Source organism: Zalophus californianus, chromosome 9 (genome assembly GCF_009762305.2).
Source record: "Zalophus californianus isolate mZalCal1 chromosome 9, mZalCal1.pri.v2, whole genome shotgun sequence".
Classification (NCBI taxonomy): Eukaryota; Metazoa; Chordata; class Mammalia; order Carnivora; family Otariidae; genus Zalophus; species Zalophus californianus.
In genome coordinates, this window is record NC_045603.1 from 42,435,161 (window position 1) to 42,448,618 (window position 13,458).

The 13,458-nt window shown below is 35.8% G+C and overlaps 1 protein-coding gene across 1 annotated transcript in view; it reads right to left on the reverse strand.

Moving 5' to 3' along the window:
* The window catches only part of GLIPR1L2 (GLIPR1 like 2), a 29,683-nt gene that overhangs the window by 9,855 nt on the left and 6,370 nt on the right, over positions 1 to 13,458 (reverse strand). The gene's annotated exons all lie outside the window — the stretch shown is intronic.

Below are 13,458 nucleotides of genomic sequence, written 5' to 3' on the forward strand. Positions count from 1 at the left end.
TTCGAGGGAGAAATGCATTTTGTTTAGATCTTAGCCAGAACACTAGCCTTTCAAAGATTCAAACTTGATCTAGTTACCTATACCTACACTCTAGCCTACTTTTCCTGCCTTAACCCTTTATCACTTGAAACAGATGCCTCCAATACAAAAGCAGCACTTCTCCTGTCTTTAGGCACCAGTGATGGAGGACCTTGCTTTTGAACTTATGCAAAAAGCTACTCACTACAAAGACTGCCTTTAAAACCTGCAGCATAGGCCAATCACCCCATGATCGTAATGTCTGATGACTACAGCCTAGAATAACTTTGGAAAGGCAAATGAAATATATATATATATATCAAAATAAATAAATTTACATCATGCTAGAATGCAATAGGCCCTCTTTTCCTAAGATTTGAATTTCATATCACTATTTATATTATATAGAAATGCCAGATTAATACTCTCCCATGCCAATCTTTTTCTTGTTCTGAGTCTGCAAGAAGTTTAACCTAAATCAAGTAGAGTCCGAATCTACAGTACAATTCCACAACAGTTCCACAACTGAATTGGAATTATTGGGCTGGATTAGGAGAAAACAACAGTTAAGTACCTATTACCAGCAAGGTCCATTGAAATTTCATAGCTGCCCTGGCAGTACTTGAAGAAACAGACAAATTTCTCTTCTTTTAGGCATTTGTTTTTTCCAAGAATCAGCCTGGTGGTTTGCTGAGACCAAGTCAAGACTGAACAGTCCTCTGGAACATTATTTAGACTCATATCTGGCCATACCTTCAGTGTATTACCACCTATAGGATATGTGTCCAGGCCCTAGATAAGGACGTGTTGCCTAGGTGGTCTAATGAGTAACTATACACATGTCTAAGCCCAAGTCCATTAAAAGATCATTATTCAAATTTATAATAGAGCTAAACTGTATAGATCATGACCTGAGCAGAAACCAAGAGTTGGACGCTCGACCAACTGAGCCACCCAGGTGCCCCAAAGCTTTCTGTAAAACTCAGTCACATCTCTTCCCTTCACTCTTACATCTTGTACCTATAGGTCTAGGGACCACAGTTAAACACCAATAAAGCTCCTTTGAGATGGATATTATTTAGCTGCAACATCCTTTAATCCTCCCCAAGATACCATCTTCCTTCTGATTGTGCCTTCTTATTCACTTTGGCACCTAGGTCACCATCTCCCTTTTCAGTCAAAATTGGCCTTGTCCCTAAATTTGGGACATAGATGATTACAATATGCTTATGGATGATTCACCCAATAACTTGGTCTGTTACTGGATGTCTTTACCATCTCAAACAATGGTCCATAATTGTTGCTTTTGTAGCCATATTCTGGATCTTGTTATCCCCTAAAACTATTCTACCTCTTAACTCACAAAATCATATATTCCATTCACTGACTGGAGCCTCCTATCCTTGCAGCTTGCTCACTCATGTACTCCTGCCATATTTCTCCATTAAGTGCATTGGTACTGCAAGTCTATTTTCTCTCTGTCTATCCTATTGTCTCTTCTTTATTGTCTGCAAGTCTATTTTCTCTCTGTCTATCCTATTGTCTCCTCTCTATAAAGCTATCCTATTGTCTCTTCTCTATAAAGCTTTGCATATTATCTGGCTAAAACCCTAAAACTCTCTTGCACTGTTTTCCTTTATGTCTACCTGACAAAACCCCAGTATTGGAAAAAATGACAGAACCTTACTATCTGCATGCTCCATGTCTACTTCAAGGCTGCTGGGTGTTGCTGGGGAAAAATCATTATACTAGGTAGAGACTCTTTCTATGTTTCTATAGTCAGCTTCCTCCCTCATTTTCCATAATAACGGTTTCAGACCTTCCCAACCCTCAAAATTCTAGCTTCACTGTCTCCCTCTTTATTCTCAGGACATGATCTGTCCTACTTCAAGTAAAATATAATAGACTTTAGATGGGAACATGAGAAATTTTTTGTCACTAAATATGATAACTATACCTAGTCCCTTCTTCCTTCCTTTCTAATACAACTGAAGAACTGTCCCTCCTCCTTTCTAAGACTAATCTCTTCAATACCATTCCATTTTCTCAGGAACTTGTATCTTTACATATGTATACACACACACACACACACACACACCACACACTCACACTGCCTTTGTTCTTTATAAAGCATTACTTTTATTCTGTATTTGACCTTTCATGTTAATATTTAAATAGGCTCACATCTTTCCCACTTTAAAAACAAAACAAAACAAAATAAAGATAACAATAAAAGAGCCTTCAATTCATTCTCAGCTGGCATCAATTTCCTCGACCCCACAGAAATGGCTCTTCCTATGTTTATCAATGAACTTCTCTTTAATCTGTTATTTTGAAGTCCTTACTTTGCTCAACATCTTAGAATTAGAAATTTTGGACTACTACCTCCTTCTAAAAACATTCTTTCCCCCACGCCTCCTGTGACACCACACTCTTCTGGTTTTTTCTCCTACCTGTGTGGTCATTCTTGGATTCCTCCTCCTACTTCATCTCCCTCTAATTGCCCTTAAATGTTGGCATGAGATTCTGGAGGGGCTGTTCCCTTTTTTACTCTATACCGCTCACTAGACAATCCCATTTACTCACATGATTTCATGTGCATGCACTCTGGCACTCTGCATCTTTGTTCTATGCCATGCCTCATTCATGAGCTTCTGACCCATATAACCACCTGCTTATTGAACATCTCAGTCAGTAAATCACAGCCAACTCAAATTCATTATATTCAAGATGGAATTCACCATCTTCCCTCCCAATAGGTTCAGTGTTTCCCATTGCATTTAATGGCAATACCACTCATGCCTGAATTATAATTCTGAGAATCTTCTTTGGCTATTTCCTCTCTCATTACTTTTTTGTAAAGATAGATAGATTTATTTATTTATTTATTTATTTATTTATTTATTTATTTAATTTATTTTAGAGAGAGAGCATGCATGCAAGTGAGGGGAGGGGCAGAGGAGGATAATCTTCAAGCAGACTCCCTGCTGAGCAGGGACCCCTGAAGTGGGGCTCGATCATGACCCCAGCTGAAACCAAGAGTCTGACGCTTAACTGACTGAACCACCTAGGCGCCCCTCCTCTTTCTTGGTACTTAATATAATGACCTATAAATCCTGTTATTATTGCCCTCTGAAAGTGTCTTAAATACTTCTCTGATCTCAATCCAGATATCCTTTTTTGATGTTAAAGCAAATAAGTAAGTAATACATGTATAATACTTACAAGTATATGGTGGAAAGGAGGAAGCAGAAAAGGGCAACCTTAAAGGGAAAATGTCTCCTCCACTTTCCTTCCATCTCCCCCAAAGATAACTTCTGTTTAACAGCTTCTTATGATTCCTTACCAGAAACAAGTATTTTTTTTCCATAAAAATTCTCAGTACTTATATATTGTGATAGATTGCTAGCTATCAATTTAAATATCTCTTAAAATACAGAAATTACAGTATTTAGCTTGCCACATTAATGGCTAACCTTGCTACGTTTCCCAACTTCCCTTGCAACTTAGATGTGGCCATGTGATCAATTTTATATCCAATGGAATGCAAACTACTGTGCATTACTTCCCACTTGTGCTTTAAGAGATGGTCATGCTGACAACACGTCTCTTTTGCCTTACTATGAGCTTAAGCTAGCCCTTGTCTGTGACATGGACTTGATCTGTAGACATAGATTCTGCCTCTAGGGAATGGTTAAAAAACAAGATGGGAGCAACCTGGGTCTTTGAGTGACTAGTAGAGCAGAGCTACCCGCCTAACTGAAATTTCCCATTTCTCTCTTCCTGAATCACTATATTTTCTGGTAATGCTAGCTGCTATGACAAAAGACCCAATCTTACTTTTTATTGTTCTGCATTTTACTTTTTCATCTAACAAGCGAGATTGGTACATAAAGACACCAGTATTTTCAATGGTTATATAATAATGCACAGTAAATTAATTGCTCAGTCGGCTATTACTGGAGTCATTAGTTTTATTTTTTTTTTAATTTCAGTTTCATGCTATTAAAACATTCTAAAATGGGTATCCTTGTATATATATCTTGGCCAATTTTCATGAAGATATTAATAAGATAAAATTCTAATAAGGAGATTACAAGATCAAAAGGTAAGTATATTTTAAATTTTGTTATTCTGCCAAATCCAGAAAGATTATACCAATTTATTGTCCCATCACATGTACAGAGTATCAATTAAGCTTTTCTATCTTCTCAGATGGATGAATGAAAAGTAGTAGCTTATATTTGTTTTTATTTGAATTACCTAAATTATGAAGGAGATTGACTATCTCTTCATATGATTAATGACCATATTTTTTTCTTTTCAGTAAATGGCCTTTTCATATCTTCTGCAAATCATTCTTTTGGGTTGTTTCTCTTTTTCTTCATTATTTGTATGAATTCTTTGTAAATTAATGAGACTAATTCTGCCATATATTCCACAAATATATTTTCCCAGTATGTTATTTTTTCTTTGGCTATATCTATGGTATTTCTTTAGCCAAAAATTAATTTTAAATTTTTATATAATCAAATGTATTCATATTTTCTGGATTTTTATGTTCTGCTTGGTAAGACCCAAGCTCTTGACCAATATCTCTTCATCTTGGCTGAGCCCAGACTGCAAACGTGTCTTCTCAACTCTGTATAGCTTCTGAAATTTCTGTGTAGGTCTTCAGCTTCCAAACAACCGTTCCTATTTAATCTCTCCAGAATCTTGCCTTGAAATGTGTAGCTTAGGAGTTGACCAAGGACCCATAAAGAATTTTTACAGACTTTTGGGGGTCCTTCCTTTCAGCCCTCTCTTCTTTGGGATCCTAGTCCTGAATACAAGGCATCTTAACATCAATAAACACTAATATTTCCTTTGCTCAGAAAATAACACATTCTTTGCTTGGATTCTGTTTCTCTGGCTATGGTTTTGAGAATTCTCTCAGAGAAAACCAAGGCAAATATAGGGTTCCTACTAAGTTTTTTTCTATTTGCAAAGATCATAGCCCTGCATTGGTTATTTTGTAATGCCTAAGCAATTATATTATGTTTTGCCTGATCTTTATAGTTATTTTCATCAGGAGACTAATTCTTATACTAGATTACATAATGTCCAAAAGCAAAGTGGATCAAATATTTAAAAGTTAAAAAGATAAAGAATTATTAGAAGAAAATGTGGGATAAAAATACTTTGGGAAGATTTGTCTAAGTAAGACACACACCTCAAAACCCATGAAAAAAAGTATTGATACTTTTTTCTAAGAACAAAGTAATTCTCTTTGGCAAAAATAAATTGTATTATAAAGTCAAAAGTTAAACATCAAACTGGGAAAATATCTGTGAATGACATTACATGAGAGAACTAATTTTCTTGCTATTTAAACACTCTCGCAGTTGAAAAAAAAAAATCCAAAAACTTAAGAGAAAAATAGTGAATGTATAGGAACAGTCAGGTCCCAGAAAATAAAATCCAAATTTTCTGAAAATTACAAAAAGATACTAAACTCATATAAAATAGGAGAAGAAAATTAAAAATATAATGAACTTATATAGCAGGAAAGCAAATGTTTGAAAATATATTATGTTAGTAAAGGAATTGAAAAATAGTCCCTCTCATATGTTGATGTAAAAAAATTGTATTAGAAAAATAGTATAACTATTGGAGAGCCTGGGTAGTACAGTTGGTTAAGCATCCAACTCTTGGTTTCAGCTCAGGTTGTGATCTCAGGGTCATGAGATTGAGTCTTCCAACTGGGCTCCGTGCTCAGTGCCGAGTCTGCTTGAGATTATCTCTCCCTCTCCCCCTGCCCTTCCCGCTCTCTCTCTCTCAAATTAAAAAATAAATCTTTTTTTTAAAAAAGGAAAATAGTATGACTATGATAGATATTCAGTAATATTTACCCAAATTAAAAGTACATATCTTCTTTGACCTAGTAATTCCATGACTATGAAATCATATTAGTATGATACTAACTCATGTGAGAACTACATATTTACGTGGATAATTATTGCTTGAGATAAAGCTAATAAAAGAGTCTAAATGTCCATGAAAAGGAAAGGATTGTTTATTGCTTTTATTTAAAAAATTTTTTTTCAAGACTCATTTTATTTATTTTAGAGAGAAAGAGAGCATGGCAGGGAAGGGGCAGAGGGAGGAGGAGAGAGAATCTCAAGCAAACTCTGCTGAGCCCAGAGACTGGTGTGGGACTCCATCTCACCACCCCAAAATCATGACCTGAGTGAAAACCAAAAGCCAGACACTTAACCAGCTGTGCCAACCAGGCACCCCGAGAGCATTGTTTAAACTTTCGCACATCCATTAAAAAACAAAACACTGTAAAGATCTTAAAAAGAATCTGGAAAGTGTTCATGTACTCAAATGGAAAGACTTCCAGTGCATATCATTAAGTAAAAAAAAAAAATTAAAAAACACCACAGGAAGTGTAGTGTGCTTCTGTTTGAATTGTGGAAACACACACACACACACACACACACACACACACACACACAGATAAACTTTTGTATAGCACAGAATATATATTTAGGATAAAATATTGGGGAGGGTAACTGGAAGACAGAAATGGAAACATTACTTTCTCCTTTTGAATTTTCTATCATGAATTTTCTATCATGACTATGTATCAAGTATTAAACATATTTTATTAAAATGACCTAAAATTACAGTCCATTGAAAGTAATGAGAAAGAGGCTATACCATACAAAACCTTAAGGTCCAGCAGAAGTTGCAATAAGAGGAAAATATATAACTGTAAATATCTTCAATATTAAGTAGGATTAAAGATAAAGAAATGTTGTATACCTCAACAAAAGAAGCAACATATAACAGCCTCTACTCTTAAAAAATACTTGGGAGATTGAATATCTCAAAATAATAAAATAGAAAACAAAGAAATCAGAAAGTATGAATAAATCTGAAATCTTTTCTTTTAAAAGATCAATAAAATGGATTAAATCCTCATGAGCTCCATTAATCAAGAAAGGAAGAAAAATAGTCATTATTAAGATTTCTCTACATTTACTTTTCCTATAGTTCTTTTCTGCTTTTTTCCATATAGAACTTGCACTTCAATTCTTCCCACTTCCCTTGTATGTTCTAATATATTCTACCTCTCTCTTTTTTATTGATGGCTTTCTTCAGCTTATAAAAATGCATTAGCAACCAAGGTTATAAAACACAGCTTTCATTTAACTCTACACACTGACCTCTTTTTCTTCTCTCTGCTGCCCAACATCTATATAGAGTAGTATTTTAATTTGGCATTATTTTTCAAACTGCGAGTCATGAGCCTTTAATAGTTCATAAAATCAAAGTTAGTGCTTCACAGACAACATATTAAAATATGTAATAGTTGTACTAAATTGTGACTAAAATATTACTTCATATAACATGTTTTTATTTTAAGGATACATATGGTTTTATAGATATTTCCTTCAGTTATACATGTATTTCATAATTCTAAGATGCACATCTTCTCATATTTTACCATCTCTTCAAATGAGATACATGTTACCATTGATGGTATCTCAAAATCACAGCCAGGCAGTGAATGTGATATGGTTGTCACTGAACATTTGTGAACTTGTCATAGCTCTTCATATTGTCGTTTCAAATGGTTCTATGCATTGTTTGCACTTAATGTATTTAAACTGCTATTCAAAATGTCTAAAATGATTACAACATATCATTGAATCATAAATTATTATGTATGCAGGAAAGCATGGAAAAAGAACAATCTCATATATAATAAAAAGAGACTGATGGGAAAATAAGTCTAAATGTTATTTTTTAAAAAATACCAGCACATCAACATCACTTGGCATCAGGGAAATATACAAATCAAAACCTCAATGAGATACCACCTCACACACAGTCAGAGTGGCTAAAATTAACAAGTCAGGAAATGATAGATGTTGGTGAGGATGCGGAGAAAGGGGAACCCTCCTACACTGTTGGTAGGAATGCAAGCTGGTGCAGCTACTCTGGAAAACAGTATGGAGGTTCCTCAAAAAGTTGAAAATAGAGCTACCCTATGACCCAGCAATTGCACTACTGGGTATTTACCCCAAAGATACAAATGTAGTGATCTGAAGGGGCATCTGCACCCCAATGTTTATAGCAGCAATGTCTACAAGAGCCAAACTATGGAAAGAGCCTAGATGTCCATCAACAGATGAATGGATAAAGAAGATGTGGTGTGTATATGTATATATGTGTGTGTGTGTGTGTGTGTGTGTGTGTGTGTGTGTGTGTATAATGGAATATTATGCTGCCATCAAAAATGAAATCTTGCCATTTGCAATGATGTGGATGGAACTAGAGGGTATTATGCTAAGTGAAATAAGTCAATAAGAGAAAGACAATTATCATATAATCTAACTGGTATGAGGAATTTGAGAAACAAGACAAAGGATCATAGGGGAAGGGAGGGAAAAATGAAAACAAGATGAAACCAGAGAGGGAGACAAACAATAAGAGACTCTTAATCTCAGGAAACAAACTGAGGGTTGCTGGAGGTGGAGGGGGGTAGGAGGGATGGGGTGGCTGGGTGATGGACATTGGGGAGGGTATGTGCTATGGTGAGCACTGTAAATTGTGTAAGACTGATGAATCACAGACCTGTACCACTGAAACAAATAATACATTATGTATTAATAAAAAAAAAATGAAAAAAATGCCAGCACAGTTCTAGTGTCTCTCTTACCTCACTAGACTCTCTTTATACCCTTTTGATAACTCTTTGCTTGAAGTTGAAATACTGTAGTGATGTAAGGCTTAGTCCTTAAGTCTCTCCTGGTCTATTTTCTATACTTACTTTCTCACAAGGTAATCTCATGCAGGACTAACTCATTTCTGCCCCTGTGTCTTTAACTGCAGTTCTTACTACTTAGGAACCTATCCTAGACCTTCATCTGACTAGCCCCTTCTCATGATTAATTTACATTTCCCACATTTGTCTGTCTACCCAATGTGTCTGAAACAGAACACCTGATCTTCCCCCAAGATCTACTCACTTCTAAGCCTTCCCTATCTGATTTAATAGTATCACCACTCACCCAGTTGCTCACATTAGACATAGATATCATCCTTGATTATTCTACTCTATTCACCCCTAGAGTTAAACCAATCAGCAGATATTATCAGCTCCATCTTCAAACTATATCCTGATCTGACCTTTCTTCACCATTTCCATGTGATGACAGGCAGAATTCATGTAATGGAAGTATAGGTGTTGACAGTGGTAGAAGAGAACTTTCCTCTGAGCTGTCATTCTGGGGCAATGGCTCACTTACTTCATCCTGTGGCTGTGCCACCCCTTAGGACAACTGAATCTTCCACCAGATCCTCTGTGTCCAGCCAGCAGATGAAAGAAGATCAAGAGTGTGAAGGATCATGTGGGAAGTTTTTGAAGGCTAGGTCTGAAAGTGGCCTATATTCCATTGGCCAGAGCTTGTCACAGGGCCCCACCAAATTTCTAGGGAGGCTGGGAAAAATATATTCTAGCTATCTGTTTATGAAGTAAAGAAAATGGCACCACCTGCCAGACTCTATTTCCTTAACTATTAAATAAAGAAAATTTTCTTTACTAAGTACTTTTGGACACTATCATTTACTTCTTTTGGCATTAGATTCAAGTCATTTTCCTCAATCCCAGATCTCTTACCTTACCTATTGACCTTTTTTTCCCCTCTAATATACATCATCTATGCATCAAAGCTGACTGCTTTTTATTTTATTTTTTTTTTTAAGATTTTATTTATTTATTTGAGAGAGGGAGAATGAGAGAGAGAGAAAGCACATGAGGGGGGGAGGGTCAGAGGGAGAAGCAGACTCCCTGCTGAGCAGGGAGCCCGATGCGGGACTCAATCCAGGGACTCCAGGATCATGACCTGAGCCGAAGGCAGTCGCTTAACCAACTGAGCCACCCAGGCGCCCTTTTTTTTTTTTTTTTTTTTAAAGATTAAAGCTGACTGCTTTTAAATCTATATTCAGGTAATTGTTTCTATGATTTCATACCTGCTTTTACAACAACTCCTTTCTATTTAAAATATACATATATATGTATTTTGTTAATGTTGCTTTTTATTTGTTTACTTATTTATTTATTTGTTTATTTTTACATATGTCCTTCCCAACAGTACAAGTGCTTTCAGGATAGACACCATATAAAAATATATGGAATTCTCTTGCCTAGTCAGTGTTTGGTGCACCTACTACAAATATATATTTAATTAAATGAGAGGTCCTGCAATCCCCTACAGATACAACATGTCCAAAAATAAACAAATCCTTTTCCTCCATACTACATCTTTTCCTAGCTTAGTTAATAAAATGACCTATCACTGAAGCTTAAGTTCTCATGGTCATATTCGTTGTACCAACTCCAATATCTAACTTCAAGGCTAATCTAATTGATATTTTTAAAATTATACTTTATTTTGTTTAGAAATACATGAGTCTTATCTTTGAAACTGAAGAACAATCACTAGAATTGATATATGTAAATATTGTTTCAGTTAATTTTTTCTGATCCTATGAGCTATCTTAATCTTTATATGAATATTTTATAGATTAGAAACATCCTCTTTTCTTTGATTATTATTTACATTCCATTTATTTTTCTCTGTTCTTTAGGAGTACCAATTTATAGATTTTATCTGTCCTATATATTTCCTTTCTTTTTTCATACAAATTTTGATTTCTATTCTTCATCTTTGTGTTTTGAGAGAATGTTTCAAGGTTGTCATTGATTTATATTTTCTCTATGGCAAATCTGTTTTATTCTTCCATTCTGTGTTAGTTCCCTGTGGCTACTTTAACAGATTAGTATAAACTGGGTAATTAAAACAACAAAAATTTATTCTCCTAGTTCTGGAGGCCTGAAGTCCAAAATCAAGGTGTTGGCAGGACTGTGCTCCCTCCAAAGACTCATGGGGAGATTTCCTTGACTCTTCCAGCTTCTGGTGGCTCCAGAAGTCCCTTGGTTTATGGATATATCATTCCAACCTCTTCTATGACCCCTTTGCTTCTTCCTCTTCTGTGTGTCTAAGTGCTGAATCTCCCTTTCCCTCTCTTATGTGAATCTATGCGATTGCATTTAGGGCCACTCAAATATTCTAGGCTAAGCTTCTCCTTTTAAGATCCTTATCTTGATCACATTTTTGCCATATAAGACAATACTCATTCTTGCCATATAAGTTAATATTGACAGTTCTATGAATTAGGACCTGAATATATCTTGGGGGGGGCACCAATCAGCCCCTACACATTCCAATATTCCATTTGTCTCTCTTATATTCATTTTTACTCTATTTCATAATACTGTGATGGGTTGATTTTTCTACTAACTATTCTTAAGAAAGATAGCTATGACTGTCTACTATGAGTACATATCAAATAAAACTTGGACTGAGTTGACTAATATATGTTCTAACCTAGATCCTTCACGGGGCAAACTTGCCAATATTTGTATCCAAAGAAAAATGGTTGATAGAAATTCCAAGACAAAGAAGCTTATGGGAGAGATGGGTGGAAAGAAGAGTAATCCTACCTTGTAGCTTCATACTTATCACTATACTTATGGGGTACTCCTGCATTCACTACTGTTATTAAGGTCACCAAATACCTTCATCCTATCAAATGAAACTGTCATCTCTCCTTCCTCATGCTTTTCATTTTTTCAGAGGCAACTCATATGGTTAACCACTTTGGGCATATTGACTCATGTTTTTCACTTGGCTTCCAAGTACCCTTATTAGGACTGTTTAGGTTTTCCTCTTACCTCCTTTGTCTAAAGTTGAAATACCGTAGTGTTCCAGGACTTTATCCTTAAATTAAGTCTCTATACTCTCACATAAGGTGATCTCATTCAAGACTGTAATTTATTTCTATCTCAGGGCCTTTATACCAATAGTTTCCTCTACTTAGAAACCTATCCTAGACCTTCATAGAACTTTCTACTTCTCACGATTCATTTCATTTCCCACATTTATATTTCCACCTAGTATGTCCAAATCTAAAACACATTTCCTGTTGTTCCCTATCTGAGTTGATGGCATCATTATTCACCCAGTTGTTCAAACTAAAGACATAGGTATCATCTTGGATTATTGTATCCCATTTGTCCCTCGAGTCAAATCCATCAACTAGTATAATTAGCTCCAGATAGCTCCATGATATATGCAGAAACTGTCCTTTCCTCTCAATTCCCAATCTATGGTAGGCAAAATTCTAAGATGGACCATAAGATCCCTTCCCCTGGTATATGTGCCTTGCATAATTCCCAGGACTTTACTTCCATTATTAATAATTTATGTTATATGGTACAGTTGACCTTAAAATAGGAAAATTATTGAGGTGGGCCTGACTCAATAATTTGGGCACTCTAAAAGCAGAGAACTTTCTCTAGCTAGTCACAGAAGAGAAGCCAGAGATTTGAACAATGGGAAGGTTTTGCTGACTTGAAGATGGGGGGAACTTTGTGTTAAGGAATGTGGGCAGGCTCTAGAAGCTGAGAGCAACCTCTGGCTGAGAGCTAGCAAGTAAATGCAGTCCAAGTCCTATAACCACATTGAACTGAATTCTGCTAACAATCAGAATGTGCTTGGAAGCAGATTCTTCCCTAGAGCCTTAGAGGTAAGAACTCAGTCAGGTTCTTGATACTGGCCTTTAGGACCTTGATCAGAGAATCTAGCCACAACTGTGCATGAACTTACAGACTACAGAACTCTTTGATAATAAAAGGGTACTGTTTTAAGTCACTAAATTTTTGGTAATTTATTATATAACAATAGCAAACTAATGCACATGCTAAAACCCTAATCCAAAATAGACTAGGGGCACCTAGCTTCCTCATTCAGTACAGTATGCTACTCTTGATCTTAGGGTTGTGATTTCAGGCCCCACAATGGGTGTAGGGCTTACTTAAAAAAAGAATACCATAGCCTATAGCCTGTAATATAGAAACAATCTAATTGTGCTTACTTCCTCAATGTACCCATATTTCCCTACACTCAATGCTCAATACAATAGCAAGGATAATTTTTTTTTAAGGGTTCTTTTCAAAACATAGATAAAATCATGTCACTCACTTATTTAAGACTTTCCATTGACTTGGCCATTACTTAGGATAAATTTCAAAATCCTTAACATGCTATTTGGTATAGCTGTCACCTAACTTTCTACCTCAACTTCTACCTCTAACCAGTTATTCATTTCTCAAACATGCTAAACTCATTCCAAGCTCAAATGTTTTGTATATGCTCTGCTCTTCTCTTTCTTTCTTTCTTTCTTCCTCTCTCTCTCTTTCTTTCTTTCTCTCTCTCTCATTCTTTCTTTCTTAAAGATTTTATTTATTTATTTGACAGAGAGAGACACAGCGAGAGAGGGAACACAAGCAGGGGGCATGGGAGAGGGAGAAGCAGGCTTCCC